This window comes from Scylla paramamosain, chromosome 17, assembly GCF_035594125.1.
Source record: "Scylla paramamosain isolate STU-SP2022 chromosome 17, ASM3559412v1, whole genome shotgun sequence".
Taxonomy (NCBI): Eukaryota; Metazoa; Arthropoda; class Malacostraca; order Decapoda; family Portunidae; genus Scylla; species Scylla paramamosain.
In genome coordinates this window covers 14,563,630-14,582,500 of record NC_087167.1, presented here as the reverse complement: position 1 = coordinate 14,582,500, position 18,871 = coordinate 14,563,630, and the positions used below count along the sequence as shown (strand labels likewise).

General features: G+C 39.8%; 1 long non-coding RNA gene across 1 annotated transcript in view; it reads left to right on the top strand.

Moving 5' to 3' along the window:
* LOC135108254 (uncharacterized) overlaps positions 1 to 17,567 on the top strand; it is a 195,219-nt gene extending 177,652 nt beyond the window's left edge. Inside the window, exon 3 of the long non-coding RNA XR_010272177.1 lies at positions 16,996 to 17,567. This is a non-coding gene — a long non-coding RNA (uncharacterized LOC135108254). The remainder of the gene's footprint in view (positions 1 to 16,995) is intronic.
* The last annotated feature ends 1,304 nt before the right edge of the window (positions 17,568 to 18,871 follow it).

The window sequence follows — 18,871 nt, the reverse complement described above, 5'->3', positions numbered from 1 at the left end:
ACACACACACACACACACACACACACACACACACACACACACACACACACACACACACACACACACACACACACACACACACAGAAGAGGATGTGGTTCAGAGGCTCGTTAATATTTAATATCGCACATGGGAGTTTCAGCACCTTATTGTCTTCCCTTAGTGAAGGAGTATAAGCATTGGATCGCCCCGTACAAGTGGTCAGGGGTGTAAATTGAAATTGATTAGCAAGTTAATTTTGTTGAAGTTAAACTAATGGAGAGAGAGAGAGAGAGAGAGAGGAGGGAGAGAGAGAGAGAGAGAGAGAGAGGAGAGAGAGAGATGAGAGAGAGAGAGAGAGAGAGAGAGAGAGAGAGAGAGAGAGAGAGAGAGAGAGAGAGAGAGAGAGTAAATTGTGTTAGGGAGCAATTTTCCTGCAGCTCAAGTTCATTACAGCAAAATTGAAGGTAAACAAAGACCCCGTGACGCTGACAGATTGTTTTGGGTCACGTGTGAGTGTGTGTGTGTGTGTGTGTGTGTGTGTGTGTGTGTGTGTGTGTGTGTGTGTGTGTGTGTGTGTGTGTGTGTGTGTGTGTGTGTGTCTGGCTGTCGAGCGCGCGTGCTTGCGTACACTTGTTGACTCTTCATGTCAATGGCAGCATGTAGGTAAAGTTTGTGCATGCCTGTGTGCTTACTTCACAGCAAACATGTGTATACGCGTGACTAGGGATGTGAGCTTGCCACTATTCTTGAATGAGTATGAGTGAGTGCGTAGGTGTGTGCGTGTTTGATGCGTGTGTCGTTGAGAGAGAAAGCGTGAATGCGTGCTAACCTGCGTGGTGTGTGTGTGTGTGTGTGTGTGTGTGTGTGTGTGTGTGTGTGTGTGTGTAAGTAAGTGAGTGAGTGAGTGAGTGAGTGCCTGTTTACCTGCGTGTGTTTGCGCGTACGTATATAGCGCTACATGTTAAGTGAATGACTGTTTTGGCTGCGAACTACCCAGCGGTAACCAAACAAGGTCATTACTTGCCGGTGAGGTCATTTGACTTTAGGTGACGAGGTTGCTGCCCCTCCTACCTGCCCTTATAAACACCAGTTCCCCTCTCCACTCCTACACTCTATCTTTGATCCAAGCCCTGCCGGTATCATATCCCTCCCTACCCCAGTCCCTCTGTTCCCTTCCTAACCCTCCTCCCTTTACCCAGCCCGATATGTTAATCAGGAGAGGGAAAAAACAAAGCTCTCCTTTATAGCCACTCGTTGACCAGAATAGAGTCTAGGGGGCGTGTTGCGTGGTGATGGTGTTTCGAGCATAATGGTTAGGGTGCTGGGGGTTGAGAGGATTGTGGTGATGGGGTTGTGGATTGCAGGGGTGATGGGAACGATGGAATGCGTGGTGAGGAGTGTTGCGGTGTCGGTGATAGGTGTTATGAGGTTGTGTCGGTGATGGTGCTTGGTGGGGCTCAGGTAATCCAGGGGTAGTGAACATGGGGCTGTGAAATGGTATGTGGTGGGTGATGGGGAATGTGAAGCAGTGAAGACAATACAATGCAACGGGCATGTATGCATGTATGAATGACCTTGCAGTTTGTGGTGGATGTGTTATCTTATTTATGTTGTCTTAGCATACCAAAACTTATAATGCATATGCAATGAACTTAGGACCATATTTTGTTCTTGTGTGTTCGAGAGACGTATAAAGAGTGCTAGTCAAGAATGGAAGTATATGTTTATACAGGAAACGAAACATTGCTTAACATCAACTGGGGGTGCGTGTGAATGAGAAGAATAAGATTAGCGAGATGTGAGTAACAAGAGTCGGTTTCTTTAAAAAAGTAAATTAGAGAATGCTTAAGAAGAATTGACCCAGAACACGTGGAAAGAATGGTTGAATGATATATTTATAGTGAAATACAATTTTATCATAAAAGTGAGTGTGAAAGAAGAAAAGCCTCGATAAAGATGTATATTTAGTGTGTAAGACTTCTATAGAACATTGAAATGACTGAAAACGATGTATCTTTCAAGAGAGGCTTTTTTTTTTCTTTTATTTATCCTAGCACAAAATTACTGTAGAAAACAGTAAGACTAGTTGGTATCTTTTGGTGACACACACACACACACACACACACACACACACACACACACACACACACACACACACACACACACACACACACACACACACACACACACACACACACACACACACACACACACACACACACACACACACACACATTAAAAGTACTAGAAATAAGTAATTACAAAATGCAAGTGATTTTTATTTGCGCCAATGTGAGTAGATGGTGATTAGATGCGTAAAGGTAAGGATAGTATGCGTTTTAGCTGGGCAGGCTTTTAGAGTTTCTTCTTTACGTGAATACTGCATCGCGTGACCGGAAAAGGCTGGCTATACAGCAGCAAATATATGTGATGCTATTTTTGTTGCTGACTGGGAAAGAGGCAGTTATTGTCTTCCTCTTAAATAAACGCACTTTTCTTAAACTTGAATTGTAAATGTAAAAGTCCTGCTGTTGTTGATAATAGTAGCAGCAGTAGTAATAATAATAATAATAATAATAATAATAATAATAATAATAATAATAATAATATTATTATTATTATTATTATTATTATTATTATTATTATTATTATTATTATTATTATTATTATTATTATTATTATTATTATTATTATTATTATTATTATTAAAGGCAAGAGGAAAAAGAAGAAGAGAAAAAGAAGAGAAGAATGTGAAGATGACTATAGAATCCATAATTTTATTTCCATTTTCTCCAATGGTTATCCTCTGCATGAATACATCAGGCATAATGATATTTATAAAAGTAGTATCACAGTAGTTGAAACATGCCATTTCAGTAAATGAGGCGCATGCAAAGATATTAAAAGAATAAGATCAAGCAATAATAGTAAATTTTCTGCAAGGTACATTAGGATACGATTACGGTGAATATGAAGACAGCAAAAATGCAAAGTAAAATTAACTATTTACAAAAAAAAAAAAAAAAGGAACTACGGTAGTTATCAATGGAATTATTAGTCAAGCTAAAATATAAGATGGTTACGATAAAAACAAAATAATAGCAGCAATAGTACGTCGTAAAAGGTTACTGAATCAAAAAGTGTTAAATCAAAGAATAACGTAAGACTATCAAAGTGAGGTGTAAAACACTAAAGGGCTAATACGGTTTGCCGTGACATGGTTATAAACAGATACTTATAAAAACTTAAAATTAAAAACGGCATGTAAAATTTATATCAGAAATTGTTCATCTATTAAGTGTTGTTTTAGACGAGCTTTGAAGGTGGTGAGGAGGCGGCGTGCTTCACGCCATTAAGGAGGCTGTGCCAGAGGGTGGGCGCAGCCACTTGGAAGGACCTGGTGCCCGAGCAGGTGCTACACCGTGATGGATCTAGCTGTTCTCTCCGCCTAATGGTGACACTGTGGGCACGCATGTCGCTTACAGTGGAAAGTGGGAACAACCAATTGTGAAGATTTTTATTTTATCAAGTTTTGCTATACTGCTACTTCAAATTATTATTATTGCCAGTGTCCCCTTCCTACATAAAAAAAAAAAAATAAAATTATTTATTTATTTTTTTAATTTTTTTTATTTTAAATCATTCCAACTCTCTCAAAAAAGGAGTGGCGTGTTCACTCTTGGCAGCTACTCCAAAGACAATTTTTGCAGGAAAGTTTAGCACTTTTTTGGTCTCGTTCGATTTATGAAGAATTGGTTGAGCCCCCAAATGTTTATACCGTAATTAATAATGTCCATTACTAACGACTGTATGACAGAAATTCTGGTGTTTTTCATAAAGTAATCCCTTATTCAGTTGGGATACATAAGTTTCCCATACACTTTCTTTCTAATTTCAATGATGTGAACATCAAACAGTTACTGGTTGTCGAAGTGTACACTAATGTTCTTTAGGGATGTGCTAGTGGTGAGTACATTGCCGTCCACATGCACTTGTATGTTAGATGGAATCTCTGAGAGGAGCCGCATTGTCCCAATAAATGTACACTGAGTCTTTGATGAAATTAAGCATTAGACCATTCTTGTGGAAATACAACTTTGCAAATTTTATGGTTTCTTCATTTTTATACATAAGTTCATCAAAAATCATCAGTTTTACCTGAGTAGATAAACTGGGTGTCATCTACATACTGAATGATTACACAGTCTGGTAAAAATAACGAGATCGTTGACATATATATTAAACAAAATAAGACTAAGAACTGAACTTTGAAGCACACCATAGGTAATAATATTCTTATCAGAAATTGTTTATGGGCACTGATTGTGTCCTATCACTGACATAGCTCTCAAACCAAAAGGTATTGATGTTCAACTTGAGGCACTTTCGTAGCTGCATTGTGTGACTAACGCTGTCAAAAGCTTTTGACAGATAGCAGAGAATCAGCAAAGAAACTTTTTTATTATCCATGTTCTCATACAGGTTGTTCATGAGTCTTAATAAAGTGGGAGAGGTTGATAGATTCAACTTGAAACCATGTTGTGTTCTGCTTAATAAGTTATTTGTTGCACTGCTTAACAAGTTATTTGTTTCAAGGTACTGTGTTAATTGCAATGATAACATTTTTTTTTATACTTTAAAGAGAACTGGGAGTGATGTGGGACGGTAATCATAGGACTCATTCACGTTGCCAGACTTGAGGGTAGGTACAGCTGTTGCGTGTTTCTAAGCTTTGGGGAAACTCTTGTTACTGTTGATGTACTTATGATGCAGGTTATGTGGAATGATGACAGAAAGGGAGACTTGAAAGCTAAGTGAAATGCCGTCAGACACACAAGAGTTATTCATTTGTGATATGGTGAGAACTATTGTCTGCCAATCTGTGGGTTCAAGTCGGAACACACAGCATGGATTTATATTGTCATGTGAGTCTGTGTGTTGTGTTGCCTGAATCTACCACGTATCGCTGAGATTTCTCAAATGTTTCTTCTCCGACTTTAGCGAAAAATGCATTAAAGTGGTTAGCTGTCTGTGTCGTGCTCTCATATTGTTTGTCTGAACGAGGCTTAGTCATAGTTTTGTTATTAGGAATCTTTTTTTTTTTTATTGTTTTCCACGTGGCTTTGCTATTTTCTCTATTTTCTCGTTGTAATAATCAGATTTGGAACTGTTTGACAAGCTTCGGACTTGCCTCTAAGTTTTTGAAAAATGCACACTCTAGTTTGTCACTTTTATTTCTTCTCCAGTCTTTGAGGGCATTATTTTTTTTGTATCAGAGTTTTCATCTCCACAATGATCCACCGAGCGAAGGGTTTCCTTGCCCCCAGTGTCAATAAGGGAGCGCAGAACTTGTAGACATATTAAGAAGACTTAATTTAGTGCCTGAACTTGAATGTTAACGTTGTCAGTGGTGTATATTCCTCGTAAAGTCTCACCTTCAGCTATCAATAAATTAAACAGTATATCTGGCAAGTATTTTATTTTTTTTTCTTTAGTTGGAGAAATATCTTAGTTTGAAGTCGCCTCTTAGATTAAGTGATGTCCAGTGTGACAGATCATGGTCAGCAATAGGACAAACAGTGACGTCATGATGAAGTGCAAAGGCACTTTGAAGGCATAATGAAGTGCTAAGACAAAGATATCTAATATAGTAGCAGAGAGGGATGTAGTTCTTGTAGGCTTCGCAATTAATTGAGATAATTTTATGCTTCTGATTATTTGTTCTATTTGTTGTGTTAAGATAAAATGTTACAATGAAAAACATCCAGCACGTAAAAAGGTTTCTTACTTAAACGTATGTAATTAAATACATAATTTATGCAGTCAAAGAAAAATTTAGTTGCTGTGTGGGTGTGCGGATACATGCAGCCAATTATGACAGAAGGCAGTTTCCTGGGCTGCACTGTAAACTAATGGTCTTCCACCTCCTCAATTTTATAAATTTTGATGATATTTGGGGAAAAACTACGAGTGTCTGACTTTTTTTTTTTTATGTAGGAGGGACACTGGCCAAGGACAACAAAAATCAATTGAAAAAAAAAAAAAAAGGCCCACTGAGATGTCAGTCCCAGAAAAGGGTCAAAGCGGTAGTCAAACACTGAAGGATAAGCGTCTTGAAACCTCCCTTTTGAAGGAATTCAAGTCATAGGAAGGTGGAAATAGAGAAGCAAGCAGGAAGTTCCAGAGTTTACCAGAGAAAGGGTTGAATGATTGAGAATACTGGTTAGCTCTTGCATTAGAGAGGTGGACAGAATAGGGTTGAGAGAAAAATGAAAGTCTTGCGAAGCGAGGCCGCAGGAGAAGGAGAGGCATGCAGTTAGGAAGATCAGAGGAGCAGTTAGCATGAAAATAGCGGTAGAAGACAGCTAGAGATGCAACATTGCGGCGATGAGAGAGAGGCTGAAGACAGTCAGTTAGAGGAGAGGAGTTGATGAGACGAAAAGCTTTTGATTCCATCCTCTCTAGAAGAGAAGTATGAGTGGAACCCCCTCCCCAGACATGTGAAGCATACTCCATACATGGACGGATAAGGCCCTTGTAGAGAGTTAGCAGCTGGGGGGGGTGAGAAAAACTGGCGGAGACGTCTCAGAACACCTAACTTCATAGAAGCTGTTTTAGCTAGAGATGAGATGTGAAGTTTCCAGTTCAGATTATAAGTAAAGGGCAGACCGAGGATGTTCAGTGTAGAAGAGGGGGACAATTGAGTGTCTTTAAAGAAGAGGGGATAGTTGTCTGGAAGTTTGTGTCGAGTTAATAGATGGAGGAATTGAGTTTTTGAGGCAATGAACAATACCAAGTTTGCTCTGCCCCAATCAGAAATTTTAGAAAGATCAGAAGTCAGGCGTTTTGTGGCTTCCATGCGTGAAATGTTTACTTCCTGATCCTGAAGGGTTGGACGTCTATGAAATGACATGGAAAAGTGCTGGGTGGTATCATCAGCGTAGAAGTGGATAGGACAAGAAGTTTGGTTTAGAAAGTCATTGATGAATAATAAGAAGAGAGTAGGTGACAGGACAGAACCCTGAGTAACACCACTGTTAATAGATTTAGGAGAAGAACAGTGACCGTTTACCACAGCAGCAATAGAACGGTCAGAAAGGAAACTTGAGATGAAGGTACAGAGAGAAGGATAGAAGCCGTAGGAGGGTAGTTTGGAAATCAAAGCTTTGTGCCAGACTCTATCAAAAGCTTTTAATATGTCCAAGACAACAGCAAAAGTTTCATCAAAATCTCTTAAAGAAGATGACCAAGACTCACTAAGGAAAGCCAGAAGATCACCAGTAGAGCGGCCTTGACGGAACCCATACTGGCGATCAGATGGAAGGTTGTGAAGTGATGGATGTTTAAGAATCTTTCTGTTCAGGATAGATTAAAAAACTTTAGGCAGGCAGGAAATTAAAGCAATAGGATGGTAGTTTGAGGGATTAGAACGCTCATCCTCTTTAGGAACAGGCTGAATGTAGCCAAATTTCCAGCAAGAAGTTAATAGGCAGAGTTGAAAGAGTTTGACTAGGCAAGGTGCAAGCACGGAGTCACAGTTTCGGAGAACAATAGGAGGGATTAGGTTCATAAGCCTTCCGAGGGTTTAAGCCAGCGAGGGCATGGAAAACATCATTGCGAAGAATTTTAATAAGCAGCATGAAGTAGTCAGAGGGTAGAGGAGAGGGAGGAACAAGCCCTGAATCGTCCAAGGTAGAGTTTTTAGCAAAGGTCTGAGCGAAGAGTTCAACTTTAGAGATAGATGTGATAGCAGAGGCGCCATCTGCTTGAAATAAAGAAGGGAAAGTAGAAGCAAAGTTACTGGAGATATTTTTGGCTAGATGCCAGAAGTCACGAGGGGAGTTAGATCTTGAAAGATTATGACACTTTCTATTAATGAAGCAGTTTTTGGCTAGTTGGAGAACAGACTTGGCATGGTTCCTGGCAGAAATATAAAGTGCATGAGATTCTGGTGATGGAAGGCTTAAGTACCTTTTGTAGGCCACCTCTCTATCATGTATAACATGAGAACAGGATGTGTTAAACCAAGGTTTGGAAGGTTTAGGTCGAGAAAAAGAGTGAGGAATGTACGCCTCCATGCTAGACACTATCACCTCTGTTATGCGCTCGGCACACGGGTCTCTGACACGGAAGCAGTAGTCATTCCAAGGAAAATCAGCAAAATACCTCCTCAGGTCCCCCCAACTAGCAGAGGCAAAACGCCAGAGGCATCTCCGCTTAGGGGGATCCTGAGGAGGGATTGGAGCGATAGGACAAGATACAGATACGAGATTGTGATCGGAGGAACCCAACGGAGAAGAGAGGGTGACAGCATAAGCAGAAGATTAGAGGTTAGGAAAAGGTCAAGAATGTTGGGCGTATTTCCAAGACTGTCAGGAATACGAGTAGGGTAGTTGCACCAAATGCTCCAGGTCGTGGAGGATAGCAAATTTGAAGGTTAGCTCTCCAGGAGAGAGTCAGAATGTGCTCCACTTTGTAAGTTTAGTCAAAGAATTTCTTATAGTCTGAGGAGTTAGGTGAGAGGTATACAGCACAGATAAATTTAGTTTGAGAGTGATTCTGTAGTCGTAGCCAGATGGTGGAAAACTCAGAAGATTCAAGAGCGTGGGCATGAGAGTCGTTGCGCACATAAACGCAACATCCAGCTTTGGATTGAAAATGAGGATAGAGAAAGTAGGAAGGAACAGAAAAGGGGCTGGTGTCAGTTGCTTCAGACACCTGTGTTTCTGTGAGGAAAAGAAGAGGTTTAGAAGAGGAGAGGTGGTGTTCTGCAGATTGAAAATTAGATCTAAGACCACTAATGCTGCAGAAGTTAATGAAGAAAAAGTTGAGAGGGGGATGTCAAGACACTTAGGGTCGTTATCAGAAGAGCAGTCCAACCTGGGGACATGTGTGATTCCCTCCCCAGATGGGGACTCCGAGGCTGGTATAGGAGTCGCCATGATAATTTTGAATTTATGAGTGAAGGGTGTGTCTTTAATTAGGTGCTTGTAGTTTTGTGTGGAGGAAGAGAGTTGTCTTTAAAGGGCAGGCTGTGACTGCCCCCTTGTGTTGTGAGACACAAAGGGAAACGTTCAGTGAGGTCACAGCTGGGTTTAATGATAAGTTCACTGTACCCCCCTGATCCAGTGCTTTAGATCTCACTGGGAGTAATTGTCATTTCTGCAGGTGCTTACTGCCTCCTCCTGTCATATATGCGCACGCCTCCTCCTCTGCCTTTATCATGCCTTTACTCATTAAAGTTAGGTATAGCGATGTGGTGATTTAAAATATCGTGAGTCAGCCGTGTCTCAATCATACATAAAATATCAGGATTACGTTCATTAACTAAAAGACGTATTTCGCCCAAATTCGTTTAAAGACTGAACATTAATGTGGTCGATCTTCAAGCTGTCCACGGTAACACGGTTGGCGCTGTCTTCTTGGCCAGGATCCCATGCAACCGGTTGCTGACATAACCTTCCCTTGTGTCACAACTGATGGAAGGAGGAGGATGAGAAGAAGAAAAAAAAAGAAGGAGCAGGAGGAGGATGAGGAAAAGGAGGAGGAGAAGGAGGAGGAGGAAAAGAAGATAAAAGAGGAGGAGTAAAAGAAGATAAAGGAGGAGGAGGAGGAGGAGGAGGAGAAGGAGGAGGAGGAAAAGAAGATAAAGGAGGAGGAGGAGGAAAAAGAGGGGGAGGAGGAGGAGAAAAGAAGGAGGAGAAGGAGGAGGAGGAGGAGGAGGAGGAGATAAAGGAGGAGGAGGAGGAGAAAAAGGAGGAGGAGAAGGAGGAGAAAAAGGAGGAGGAAGAGGAGAAAAAGAGGAAGAAGAAAAGAAGAAGAGGAGGAGGAGGAGGAGGAGGAATAGATGAAGAAGAAGAGGGGGAAGAAGAAGAGAAGAAGAAGAAGAAGAAGAAGAAGAAGAAGAAGAAGAAGAAGAAGAAGAAGAAGAAGAAGAAGAAAGTAAAGTTGTTTTTCTTCTTTAAAAACAACGGTAACAACAACAGCAAAAGGAAGTGATAACGACAAAGGTAATAATAACAACAATAATAATAAAGGTAGATAATAAGAAATATAATAATAACAACAATAATAATAAGGAATAATGGCAAGAACCGTTATGATTTTCCTTCCTGGGCTTTCATCCGCAGAGGTCACTTGCCCCCAGAACAGAGTCAGTCACCGGCACGCGCAGCATGGAGGGGATTACCAGGGGAGATTTTCCCTCTTGTTTTTTACTTCATGTGGCTTGGCATAGTGAGGGAATCACGCTTGAAAATGATATGCGATTGAAGGAAATGGTAACTGTTATAGTACTTGGGGGATCAGTAATTTTGTTGTTATTTATAGGGGAGATTTTCCTTTGTCTGATGGTTAACTATCGATGATGTTCTGAAACCGCAACCGTGAATGGGCTAGTTTTTATGTAGATTTTAATGATAAGCAATATTTTGTTCTACCTAATAAAGATTCCATTTTTATCGAACTGGAAATACTGAATAATGAATAGTGAGTACATCAATATTACTGTGTCAAACATTGTTCCACCACGTAACACAGACTTCAACGTCCATGTCAAATTGTTAATACTAAATACAATAACATTATTGTGCCCAACATTGCTCCACGTAATGAGGACACACTAAGGACAAAGCCCATATATATATATATATATATATATATATATATATATATATATATATATATATATATATATATATATATATATATATATATATATATATATATATATATATTATATATATATATATATATATATATATATATATATATATATATATATATATATATATATATATATATATATATATATATATATATATATATATATATATATATATATTATTTGCTTTACTCGCAATGCGTCTGCCACTTTCACAAGATTGAAATCGCTTCTCGTTCAAATAGAGGATTACACAGTTTTATATGAAATATTTTGTTCTTGTCTTCTCAGATTACATTAAGATAACTAAACGAGACAGTAATGGATGTGGGAGAATACAAAGTTTAGGTCTTCAGCTATTGTCTTGAGAGCAAGTTAATTTCAAAGGTTAGATTTTCTTTAGGCTATAACAACATGAAAGACTATCTGATATATATATATATATATATATATATATATATATATATATATATATATATATATATATATATATATATATATATATATATATATATATATATATATATATATATATATATATATATATATATATATATATATATATATATATATATATATATATATATATATAAAATGGAAGTAATAAAAACAATCAGAAAGGGCTGGTACGAGTATTGATGCGTCAGCTAAATAATTTCAAAGTCCGTAAATATGTATTGTTGCAAAATGATGCCACAAGACCTGATCGCTTCGAGTTTATATCACAAGTGAGATAAAGGAAAACTCCTGATCGTCTTTTCAACCATCACTTCAACCTAGACACTCGTGGAATGCAATTTCAATACGTGTCCTGTCTTAGGCACAGCCATACTATGTGCATTATTCGTTGTTCAGTATTGACGGTTTGACGGATGGGCTTTGTCTTTAGTGTGTCCGTATTACGTGGAGCAATGTCGAGCACAATAATGTTATTGTATACAGTATTAACAATTTGACATGGACGTTGAAGTCCGTGTTGGTGGAACTATGTTTGGCACAGTAATATTGATGTACTCATTATTCATTTTATTATTCATTTTTCAGTATTTACAGTTTGACAGAAGTAGGAATCCTTATTACGTAGAACAATGTCAGGCACAGCAGTGTTGCACCCAGTATTCTGTATTTACAGTTTGACAGACGTGGAAGTCCTTGTTACGTGGAACAATGTTAGGCACAGTAATGTTGTATTCAGTACTCATAATTTATAGTTTGATAAGGATATGGAAGACTTTATCATACAACTTGTTTGAGGGTACGTGCAGTCGTGGCCAGATATGAAGTAATCCATCAAATGTACTGCTGTTGTTTAGTAGTAAGTCAGTCGCAAGTTACATCTCCCGAGAATATAGTCTCAAGTCTCATCTCCCGAGGATATATCAGCAGTAAATTTTTTTCATAATTGTCAGCAGAACAGAAGACTTGAGACTGAAGGAAAACATAAAGGAGTACCATAAACTACTGTTTGTTCTTCAACTACTGTGAATATACCTCAGCCAACCACCGACCATGGCAGCACCGGTGGCCTGTCAGGAGGGAAGAGATGCGCGGCAGCACAACACCCGTGGGACTCCCGAAACAATCTTCCAGGCCTCCTGCGAGTGCGTTTGTCGCTTAATAACGGGATTTACCTCAGATTAATTTCTGTTCCGGTAACGAGGCCAAGCCATAACTGGAGTACAAAGCGGCGTGACATTCCTTCAGTTCACTTAATGCTAACTGTGATACTGTGATGCTGAAAGCGATAAGAAGTGAAATATTTACCAAACTATATATATATATATATATATATATATATATATATATATATATATATATATATATATATATATATATATATATATATATATATATATATATATATATATATATATATATAATTTTTTTCCAGGGTTTAATCTCTCAAGTACAAACAACAAGGATAAGAAAAAAAGGACAGAAAATTACTCGTTCTTAGTACCAAACGAGAGAGAGAGAGAGAGAGAGAGAGAGAGAGAGAGAGAGAGAGAGAGAGAGAGAGAGAGAGAGAGAGAGAGAAGCAGTAATTAGAGTGCAGCGCCAGTGTAATAATCCAGAGTTAGCTGTTGCAAGTTTGTTCCCTAAGCTGGAGATGAGCAGGAGTGTGGCGTGTTCCAGTGCCCTGCCCGTGATGGTTTCCTACACCACAAACACACCCACCCTGCATTCCCTGTTCTTATAGTTTTCATTCTCTCACGAATGAAATCCATTGCTCCTTTCTGTCTCTCTCTCTCTCTCTCTCTCTCTCTCTCTCTCTCTCTCTCTCTCTCTCTCTCTCTCTCTCTCTCTCTCTCTCTCTCTCTCTCTCTCTCTCTCTCTCTCTCTCTCTCTCTCTCTCTCTCTCTCTCTCTCTCTCTCTCTCTCTCACACACACACACACACACACACACACACACACACACACACACACACACACACACACACACACACACACACACACACACACACACACACACACACACACACACACACACACACACACAGGTCATTCCTTCCCTTTCCTTTATTCTATTAAACAATGAATATAAATGGTGGTTTGTTTATTTATATATTTACTTACTTTTCTTTCTTCACTTATTCTTTTCTCTTCTTTTTTTTTTACGCAAATTTATTTTTGATTAAAAACATGAAATAATTACTTGCCCCATACGTTATTTGTGAAGGGATAACATAATCTCCATCTACTTCTTGAAGTAAGAGTTTTTTTCTGTGGATTTTCCGATAAAATGTGAGGGAGTTTTAGTCATCTTTCCCGTACATAAGAAGTAGTAAGTGGTGCAGTGACAGTACGTAGAGAACCTCAGCAGGCACAATATTTTCCAAAACACGCAGCATTGTGATAGTTTCTTAGAGAGGAATGTTGTTGGCAGTGATGTACGAGTATACTGTTGTGTTCTTCACATGCTTTCCTCTAGTAGTAGTTATATAGTTCAGCAGATACCTTTGTTGTAGACCAGCAAGTCGCTTAGTGTCAGTCCTTAATGCTATATCCTCCTCCTCCTCCTCCTCCTCCTCCTCCTCCTCCTCCTCCTCCTACTTCTCCTCCTGGTAGTCCTTCTTCTTCTTCTTCTTCTTCTTCTTCTTCTTCTTCTTCTTCTTCTTCTTCTTCTTCTTCTTCTTCTTCTTCTTCTTCTTCTTCTTCTTCTTCTTCTTCTTCTTCTTCTTCTTCTTCTTCTTCTTCTTCTTCTTCTTCTTCTTCTTCTTCTTCTTCTTCTTCTTCTTCTTCTTCTTCTTCTTCTTCTTCTTCTTCTTCTTCTTCTTCTTCTTCTTCTTCTTCTTCTTCTTCTTCTTCTTCTTCTTCTTCTTCTTCTTCTTCTTCTTCTTCTTCTTCTTCTTCTTCTTCTTCTTCTTCTTCTTCTTCTTCTTCTTCTTCTTCTTCTTCTTCTTCTTCTTCTTCTTCTTCTTCTTCTTCTTCTTCTTCTTCTTCTTCTTCTTCTTCTTCTTCTTCTTCTTCTTCTTCTTCTTCTTCTTCTTCTTCTTCTTCTTCTTCTTCTTCTTCTTCTTCTTCTTCTTCTTCTTCTTCTTCTTCTTCTTCTTCTTCTTCTTCTTCTTCTTCTTCTTCTTCTTCTTCTTCTTCTTCTTCTTCTTCTTCTTCTTCTTCTTCTTCTTCTTCTTCTTCTTCTTCTTCTTCTTCTTCTTCTTCTTCTTCTTCTTCTTCTTCTTCTTCTTCTTCTTCTTCTTCTTCTTCTTCTTCTTCTTCTTCTTTGTCATCACCATCATCGACGTCACCACATCATCGACGTCACCACCACCACCACCACCACCATCATATTGAAATATCCTCCTTGACTCCGTCCTACCGCTGCGGACAAGAAGGGCTCAAGTGGCAACGCCTCCTTACAAGTAAAATTTTAATGAAGTATCAGAAGATTTTTTTTTTTTTTTCAGCTAGGAGGAAAGAGTTAATTTATGGGAGAGGGATCGATGAGGCGCCTGAAGGAGGAGGAAGAGGAGGAGGAGGTACTAAAAAATAGAAGCAGGCCAAGTATCTAATATCAGTGTCATGTAATTGAAGCGAGCTCGTGCGCGCACACACACACACACACACACACACACACACACACACACACACACACACACACACACACACACACACACACACACACACACACACACATACATAGTCAATAAAATGAGAATGAAGTGCAATAATAGGCCTCAGGATGAATATAAAAAAATAATGAAAAATTAATTTGTAAAGAAAATACGTAGGCAGGAAAAGAGATGAAAAGGTTGCAATGAGTAGTAATACTGATAAAGATTTAAATAGTAAAGACTCAAACCTACACATATTTGTGGGCCAAGACCAGAGTTAAAAATTATTAAAATTGAGTCAGATGTAACATTTCAAAGTATGCATAACAAGTAAAAGGCAGTGAATGTATCAGATAGTCTTACGGAAGGAGGAAGAATTTGTAGAGCCTGAGACTGGAGAGGTTCGTATTCATGGAAGAAATAATGATTCATTGATAGCAACCAAAAGAATAAATGGGAGGTTGTTAGGAGAAAGATTTTATCCCTATTTACATCACAGTCATACCATAACGAAGCTCTTTCACAAACGACGGAATACCTAAGAAGAACATGCAGTCCTAGACCAGCGAGGAGAGTGCTGAACGTAAAGCCAACAAGTTCTGCCCTGTTTGAAGTGAAGAATTCTGTTAACTGTCATAGAGAGAGGAAGTGGAGAGAGCCCTTCAGTTATAGGGCAGTCACAGGAAGCGATGGAACCTGGAGCGGACAAAAAGTCTCTCTCTCTCTCTCTCTCTCTCTCTCTCTCTCTCTCTCTCTCTCTCTCTCTCTCTCTCTCTCTCTCTCTCTCTCTCTCTCTCTCTCTCTCTCTCTCTCTCTCTCTCTCTCTCTCTCTCTCTCTCTCTCTCTCTCTCTCTCTCTCTCTCTCTCTCTCTCTCTCTCTCTCTCTCAAAGAATCTCCATATTTGTTATAAGATAGTACTATGTAACCATTCCATCGCAATCCACGTCATACAAAGTAAAGGACAGGATGGCCTTAAAAACATTTCCTTGGAAATGTAAATCAGGAAGGTACATGAGAAGCGACTATAAGGAATGGGAAGCTTTCTTGGAGACCTTTACTTCTTCCGTTTTTATCTGCATATCTTATCTCCTTCATTTTTGCAGTTGTCCTTCAATTGTTTTACTCACTGATGTTTCCTCTGCTGATCACCAGTACGTCACAAACACATCTCTTTCTTTTCTTTTAATTTGGAACCCATTCTCATCATCTCATTAGCCATGTTGTGTTTCCATTCCCTGCGTCTTTTAATGTAGCCTCCAGCTCTTCCCTTCGCGTCTTTGTGCTCTCACTTCTTCCGTTCAATATTTTGTTGACTTGTGACGTCAGCTCTTCACACTTGTTTCCACGTCGCTTTGTGCTCTTTTTTTTATGATTTATTTCCATTTTTTTCTGAATCTCTCTGTCACTAGTATTAATCTCTCTCTCTCTCTCTCTCTCTCTCTCTCTCTCTCTCTCTCTCTCTCTCTCTCTCTCTCTCTCTCTCTCTCTCTCTCTCTCTCTCTCTCTCTCTCTCTCTCTCTTTCTCTCATCTGCGGATTACTTCTTTTCTCTTCTTCTCGGAAACTTAAAATATACCAAACAATCCTTCAGGTCTTAATTGATTCCACTAGGAAAAGCAGCTTGATGCCTCTCAATCCTCTGACACACTTCACTTTCCTCTATGTTGCTCGACTATTTTGTTCGCCTTTACTTTGCAACATTTCCAGGTGTTTGTCGTAACCTGCACTTCCTGGGAACACCTTTAAGCTTGTTGATCTTACGTTATAACCTCTGTTTCAGTTACAACGCATTGCTTGATTGAAGTTTCAAGTCCCTATATGATGGAGACTCTTCTCTTCTCAGCAGTTATTTGTTCGTCCCGTCTCTCAAGTCAGCATTGTCTTGATGAGTCTACTTAATTAGCGAATAGTCTGATACGTTATCGCACCTTTCTGCTGAGGCCCTTAACGCGTTCCAAGCCTTTTGCAGCGCCTTTCAGCCTACGCCGCACCATTCACTCTTTTGTCGCACGTTCCTTTTGACAGATTTTACAGCTCTTTGTCGGTCGTATGAATAAAGGCGCCATTCAGTCTATTGTTGCACTTTCTAGGCCTTCGTCGAGCCTTCCAGTCATTTATTTTTATGCACACACTGCGTCATTTTCTGAAAGACCACGTCAGGCCTTCACTTATCATATGAAAATGATATTTCGTGCCTTATCAGGCCGTACACGAGTGTCGTACTTTTTTTTATTTGAGTATTAGACGAGCCATACTTGTCATTCGCAATCTCTATCTACCTTCCGTCTCCACTTTTCAGACCGTCAGTGTACCGCTACGAAGCGTCCCTCTCCCCGACTCGTTGTTATTCTTCACACACCTGATGTCGCCCACTCCTCCCCTTAACTCCCCGATCTAACCCTTCCCCAAGCTTCCCAGCCCGCCTCTCAGACCGTCCTCTCCACCTGTGCCATCAAACATTCGAAATTTTCCCTCCGGCGGCGTCTTCGGCGGGAACAAGTGAAAGACGAGTTGGAGGAGGAATAGAAGTTGAGGAGTGGGAGCAGAATAAGAGAGAGTTTGAAGAGGAGCTGGGCAAGAAAAATGATAATGATGAATATTAACGAAGCAAAAATGGGAAGCAGTGAGGAGGAATACTTGGACAGGAAGAACGTCGCAAGAAAAAAAATTAAATAATAATGAATAACCAAAAAAAAAAAAAAAAAAAATCAGAAAGCAGATAGACTGCATCAAACATGACAAAGAGTGAAGAATATCGAAATACGTTATTTTCCTTAACAGCAACAGAAGAGAAAACATGAAACAAAGAGTGGCACATCAAAGAAAATAGATATATCAGAAAAATGAAGAAATAAAAAAATAATAAAAAAAAAAAAACGTTCAAATGAGTGCATGTGTGTACCCACCTTTTCTGGCGATGTGGTATGTACTCTGCAAGCTCAGAGAGAGAGAGAGAGAGAGAGAGAGAGAGAGAGAGAGAGAGAGAGAGAGAGAGAGGAGAGAGGAGAGAGAGAGAGAGAGAGAGAGAGAGAGAGAGAGAGCAAAAAGTTAAAAAAAAAAAGCATCGTACTGTGAGAAAGGCAAGATAGTGTCCTAGATTCCAATCCTCTCGATCCAGAATGTTGACACGAGAACGACATGAGTCTGGAGCATGATGGGGAGGAGGAGAGAGGTTTTTTGTTTGCCTTCATCAGTACTGGAAGGATACTCGTAAATCTGTGCAAGTGAGTGGAATATAGTTATGATCCTTAACGTGATTGATTCCATAAAGAGGAGGCATTTGTATTTCCGTACGCAAGAGTAGGAAAGAGAGAGAGAGAGAGAGAGAGAGAGAGAGAGAGAGAGAGAGAGAGAGGACGAGAGAGAGAGAGAGAGAGAGAGAGAGAGAGAGAGAGAGAGATGCATCTGAGTGGGCAAGTTAATGAGGTTCGAGGATGCAGTCTTTTGATTGGAGCTTCATCATATACACGAGACTGAGGCGTTGTTTTGTATCCTGCAGGACTCTGGAGAGCGAGGGTCCCTTAGCCGTCCTGCTGAAAAGAGGATGCGTAGAGGGAAGGTGGATGCATCAGGGAGGCAGGGAGGGAGGACACACACACACACACACACACACACACACACACACACACACACACACACACACACACACACACACACACACACACACACACACGCCGCGCGCGCGCAGAGACCTCCCCCTTAGACCCTCAGGAGTGGAGTAAAATTCCGATAATTGGTCCAATCTGGCGTATACCGCAACGTTGCCCTCATGACGGGAGGAAAAATGTATAAACATCATCCAGCCACATTCGCGGTCCCGACTGCTTCGAAAATATACGTGATGAGAGAAAAATGAAAATGGGGGTGTCGTCATTCATTCAGCAGATTCCGATATTCATTTTTTATATTACGTGTGTTTCTTTCGGGCCTCGGGTACCTGGAACACCATGAGGACCTCGTTATGTTCATGATGCGGACTTGTCATTACTGGCTGGAAGTTTGCAGGGAGAAGAGAGAGAGAGAGAGAGAGGAATAGTGGGAGTGGGTGGATGGAGGGAGGGAGGAAGAGTATTCCATGCATAGACACACAGATACACACACACACACACACACACACACACACACACACACACACACACACACACACACACACACACACACACACACACACACAC